The sequence below is a fragment of the Lactuca sativa genome, chromosome 1, assembly GCF_002870075.4.
Source record: "Lactuca sativa cultivar Salinas chromosome 1, Lsat_Salinas_v11, whole genome shotgun sequence".
In the NCBI taxonomy this organism is placed as follows: domain Eukaryota; kingdom Viridiplantae; phylum Streptophyta; class Magnoliopsida; order Asterales; family Asteraceae; genus Lactuca; species Lactuca sativa.
The window spans coordinates 171367005-171373299 of record NC_056623.2 but is presented as its reverse complement, the minus strand read 5'-3'; positions in this window follow the sequence as shown (position 1 = coordinate 171373299).

The following is a 6295-nucleotide window of genomic DNA, read 5'->3' as shown; positions in this document are numbered from 1 at the left end:
TATTTTTCTAGAAATGATTTGTGTGTAATAATATGTTTTATACTTGTTTCATACATCCTAATGCAAATCTCGGTTTTAAGGACTTTTTGACTAGTTTCAACACCATAATCACATAAGAACATGTAAATAAACATAGAAATCATACAAAGCATACATATACTCATAGATCTACACATTTGCTTGTATTCCCCCCCCCCCCCCACAAAACTTATAAAAACCGAAAAATAGGGGGTATGAAGCTCACCTTGAGTTGGGTTTCGGTTTTGGAGAAGATTGGAAGAAGTTTGATGTTGTTTTCGGCTCTAACAAGTCTTCCCTTGTTGATTTCGAACTTAGGGAGTTTCTAAGAGAGTGATCGTGATTTTTGCATGGATTAGAAAGAGATTTTTGATAAAACAAAGAATCTAGATCATAGATCCAAGCATAATCTTACCTTAGATGAAGAATTTGTGGAAATATCTTCTTGAAAAACCTTCTAAAATTCGAGATCTTGATGAAGAGTGGAGGGAGTTTCCTTGAGAGATTTGTGAGAGAATTGTATGTGTGTGTGTGTGTTTGGAATCGGCCGAGAATAAGAGAGAGAGGAAGAAATAGACCTTGAGGTGATATATGCATGGAAGCATGAGATATGTTGCATGGAGAACCAAGAGATAATAATGAGGTGGCAATTGAAAGTCAACCCTCTCCCATGTTGGGTTGTTGGGCCGAGAAGTGAAGAAGGAAAGGGAGAATATTGGGCTTTTTATGTTTAAGCCCATATTAGAGTTAGGTTGAATGATTGTTGGTCCTATAAAATATAAGTGTGATTTTTATGCCTTAATAGGCTAGATTAGGTTAATTATGGTTCATAATAGTTCATATAATTGATTATTTCATTCTAGGCCCAATATGGCCCAAAAGGTTGAAATAAATGAAAGTGGGTTCAATTAGAGCCTACTTAAAGGTTCTAAGCCCAAGATAGTCAAATTGGAAGCTTGTTGGCCCATTGGGCCCAATAAGGAAGTCTTAGTCCAAAGTGGACCTACACAAGAACTTCTAGGGTTTCCAATTACTTGTTGACTATTTGAAGTGCTTGTATGGTGTATTGGATTGAAATTTTGTTGTCATAGAGTAAGCATAAAAAATGCTCTTTAAGTTTTTGATTCTACATTTTACTTGAGTGTAGTGATTACAAGACACAAAATTTCTAGTTGTGACATCATCCCCCCGTTAGAGGGAATTTCATCCCGATATTCTGTTTGAAAGCTAGATTTGAGAATGTTAGAATAGGTGAGGGTACTTTTGCTTCATTTGGTCTTCGCGTTCCCACGTGAATTTTGGCCCACGCTTCGCGTTCCACCATACTTTCACGATCGGGATGCGACTTTGCTTAGTACGCTTCACCTCCCTGTCCATGATTTCAACCGGTTCTTCAACGAACAGGAGATTCTCGTTGATTTCGATCTCGTCAAGGAGAATGACAAGTGTTTCATCCGATAGACACTTTTTTAGATTAGAGACATGGAACACGGGGTGTACACTGTTTAGCTCTGCGGGTAGTTGCAGTTTATACGCCACTAGACCTATTCGGGCGAAGATCTTGAAAGGTCCAATGTATCATGGGTTCAGTTTTCCCCGTTTTCCGAAACGAATAACTCCTTTCCAGGGTGAGACTTTCAACAGTACTCGATCCCAGACTTGAAATTCTAAGGGCTTTCGCCGTTTATCGGCGTAGCTCTTTTGTCGGTCGCGCGATGCTTGTAATCGAGCTCTAATTTGAACGATCTTTTCCGTGGTTTCACGAATGATCTCCGGTCCCGTTAGCGCCTTGTCCAACATATGTGCTTTTGCTAGTTGGGTATCACCCACCTCAGCCCAACATAACGGTGATCTACACTTACGCCCGTACAGTGCTTCGAAAGGAGCGACCTTGATGCTCGAATGGAAACTGTTGTTATACGAGAATTCGACTAAGGGTAAGTGGGTATCCCAAGACTTCCCAAAGTCTATCACACATGCGCGGAGCATGTCTTCGAGCGTTTGAATGGTTCGTTCCCTTTGACCATCCGTTTGTGGATGATAAGCGGTGCTCATGTCAAGGTGAGTCCCCAGTGCCTTTTGGAGTGATTGTCAAAAACGTGAAGTGAACCTACTGTCCCTATCCGAGATAATAGACACTGGTACTCCGTGGAGTCTCACGATTTCTCGAATGTATAAACGTGTTAATCTCTCCATCTTGTAGGATTCTTTTATTGGCAGGAAATGGGCAGATTTCGTCAGTCGGTCGACTATTACCCATATGGTGTCTAGTCCATCCGACGTCTTGGGTAGCTTGGTCACGAAATCCATAGAAATCCCATCCCATTTCCACTCAGGGATTACCGGTTGCTGTAATAACCCTGAGGGCTTCTGGTACTCCACCTTTACCTTGGCACACGTAAGGCACTTACTAACATAGGTGGCAATTTCCGCCTTCATGTTAGGCCACCAATATTATTGTTTAATGTCCAAATACATCTTGTCTGAGCCGGGATGAATGGAGTATCGCGTCTCGTGGGCTTCCTTCATAACTACCTCCCTAAATCCTCCGAGTTTAGGGACCCAAATACGGTTCATGAAATAGTATACTCCATTCTCCTTTGCCTCCAGGTTCTTCTCCATTCCGTGCAATGCTTCGCTTGCTCTATTTTCCGTCTTCATGGCCTCTGACTGGGCTACTGCAATTTGAGTGGATAGGTGAGATTGAATGGTTATTGAGAGAGTTTTCGTACGACGATTAGAGTACTCCTTCCGACTCAATGCGTCAGCTACCACGTTGGCCTTGCCTGGGTGGTACTTGATCTCACACTCGTAATCGTTTAGAAATTCAACCCATCTTCGTTGCCTCATGTTCAACTCTTTCTGGTTCAAGATGTGCTGGAGACTCTTGTGGTCCGTGAAGATGGTGCACTTCGTACCGTAAAGGTAATGCCTCCAAATTTTGAGGGCAAAGACCACGGCTCCCAATTCTAGGTCATGGGTCGTATAATTCACTTCGTGCGTCTTTAGTTGGCGGGATGCATAAGCTATCACCCTTCCATGCTGCATGAGAACGCAACCTAAGCCCTGATTTGACGCGTCACAGAAGAGCACGAAATCTTCCGTTCCTTCCGGTAGTGATAGTACCGGGGCACTACAGAGAGCTTGTTTCAGGGTTCGGAATGCGACTTCTTATTTGTCCGTCCATTTGAATGGTACGCCCTTTTGTGTAAGCAAGGTAAGTGGCTTGGCGATCTTAGAGAAGTTTTGAATGAATCTCCTATAGTAGCCTGCTAGACCCAAGAATTGACGGATTTCCGTAGGTGTTGTCGGGACTGCCCATCCTTCAACAGCTTTGACCTTAGAGGGATCCACATGAATTCCATCTTGGCTAACTACATGACCTAGGAAGTTCACACTCCGGAGCCAGAACTCACACTTGGAGAGTTTTGCGTATAGCTTTTCTGATCGCAGAATTTCTAGGATTTGTCGGAGATGTTGGCCATGCTCTTCTTTGCTTCGGGAATAGACGAGAATGTCGTCGATGAAGACAATGACAAAGTTGTCGAGGAATGGTCAACAGATCCGGTTCATCAGATCCATAAATGCGGCAGGGGCATTTGTTAGACCGAAGGGCATTACGACAAATTCATAATGTCCGTAACGAGTTCGGAAAGCGGTTTTTGGAATATCCTCTTCCCGAACTTTGAGTTGGTGGTATCCGGACCGTAGATTTATCTTAGAAAAATAACTAGCTCCTTGGAGATGGTCAAATAGATCGTCGATTCGTGGGAGTGGGTAGCGATTTTTAACAGTGAGTTTATTTAACTCTCTGTAATCGATGCACATTCTAAAAGATCTGTCCTTCTTTTTGACAAAGAGGATTGGATCTCCCCATGGCGAGTAACTAGGGCGGATGAATCCCCTGTCCAAGAGTTCACTAAGTTGGCTAGACAATTCCTGCATTTCAGCAGGAGCTAGCCGATAGGGTGATTTAGCGAGAGGAATTGCTCCTGGAACAAGGTCAATTCGGAACTCCACTTGTCTTTCTGGGGGTACTCCTGGAAGATCTTCAGGAAACACGTCTGGGAACTCACATGCTATGGGAATGTCTTGAACGTTAACCTCTTCCTTGGTTTTATCCACTATGTGAGCCAGGAACGCCAAATTGTTCTTTCGTAGATGTTTCCGTGCCTGGATGCACGAGATGAGGCGAAGGTTCATGCTAGGTTTGTCTCCGTAAATTACTAGGGTTTCGTGATTGGGAAGGCGAAGGCGAACGGCCTTCTCGTGACACATAATTTCAGCATGGTGGGGGCTTAACCAGTCCATGCCGATAATCACGTCGAAACTCCTAATAGACACAGGCATTAAGTCTATTCGAAAGACGTGTTGGTTTAGGGTTAGGGTACATCCGATGTAGATTTCCCTGGTGGATTCGGTTTTCCCATTGGCCATTTCCACCGTAAAGGTTTCATCGAGCTTCTGGGGTTGTTGTTTTAATAAATGCTTAAACTTATTGCTCACGAAACTTCGCTCCGCTCCAGTATCAAATAGGATGCATGCATAAGTGTGGTTTAGGGGAAACGTACCGGTAACAACAGCGGGGTCCTGAATCGCCTCTCCCTGTCCCATGTTCAGCATCCTTCATGTTCCTCCATTTCCGGGATTATTGTTGTTAGGGCAATCTCGGCGGAAATTCCCAGTCCTCGCACACCCATAGCAGGTGTGGCTAGGCCCTGCATTGTGGCCGCCGGTGGTGATGTTGTTGTGGTTGCGATTGTTGTTGTTGTTGCTGTTTCCCTGTTGTTGGTTTTGGGGAGGTAGGTCCTGTAGTACCTCGCCGTGTGTCCCCTTCGATTACAACTGGTGCACTGCAACTCCTTGCATTCTCCATTGTGATGGAAACCGCACTTGTTGCACTTGGGAAGATTACCGGAATAAGGTCTGGGAGCATTTGAAGCAGCTGAGGCTGGAGCATGTGGTGTGGCTGGAACCGGTGTGGTGGCAGCATTAACTGCCACTGTCTGCTGCTTCTTAGAGGTCTCGGGGCCTTGACGCCCCTTCCTCTTGTTGTTCTTCCCTTTCTTGCCATCACCTTCCTTCTTTCCTTCAGTCTCCGCTGGCTTCTCACCCTTTTTGTTGTTATGGTCATACAACTTCTTCGCCAATCTTTTTGCACTGCCAAATGTTTCGGGGTTTGCAGCTATCACATTTCCTTGGATTGGTGATGTTAGTCCCCAGATGAATCGTTGAATCTTCTTTCCTTCCGAGGTGATCATACCCGGGCACAACAGAGATAGTTCACTAAATCTAGATATGTAGGCATCGACATTCGCATTCTGCACAGTGAGGTTCCACAGCTCTTGCTCCATTTTCTGAATCTCACCTCGTGGACAGTATTCAGCCATCAACATCTCTTTCATTTCCGACCACGACATGGAGTTGGCTACAGGGAGTGTCATGACTTCCACGTGTCCGTTCCACCAAGTGAGCGCTTGATCGACAAAAGTGCAGGCTACGAACTTCACTTTCATCTCCTTGGGACAATTGCATATCTCGAATACCGATTCCACCTTCTCGATCCATCGCTTCAGAGTGATCACCCCTCCAGTGCCGTTAAAAGTTCGTGGTTTGGCGTTTGTGAAGTCCTTGTAGGTACATGTTTTGGTGGGTCCTTGATTCATCCCGTTGTTCGAACTCCCGGCCCCTTGCTCGTTGCCTCCTCCGTTGTTCCCTTGGTGAATTTGTGCCATAGCTGCGGTGACCACAACAGACACGGCCGCCTGGAATGCAGTGGAGTCAACTTCGGGTGGGGTTGGTCCAGGGTTTCCGCGAGTAGGTCGGCGAGGCATCTTTCTCTCATGAAACGGAAAGATGTTGAGTGTTTGGGGTTTCTGGGAGGTTGTGACCCTACTGACTAGGTGCAAGGTGCGAACTTAAACACTCCTACCATTTAGCATACAATCATAGATTCGCAACACATAGCAATTTGTAATATCATAACAAAGCATGTAAAAGTTTACTAATATTATCCGCATTTGATACATGAAAATTTTGCTCGTAAGAGCATACATGAGTGACACTAGTTTGACAGCATAACGGCTCTATGAGTAGTGTAGTCACTTAAACATAGAGTCGGGGTACATAGCATAGTTCCTAATGACCTACTAAGATAAGTCTATCCCTAACCGCGATGAGCTGTGTCCTACGTAGTGGCGGGGTCATATGCCGAAATGTTGTGCCAGCAACTGAGCCATCTCCGTCATGTCTCCAATAACCTCGTCCCTCTCATGCT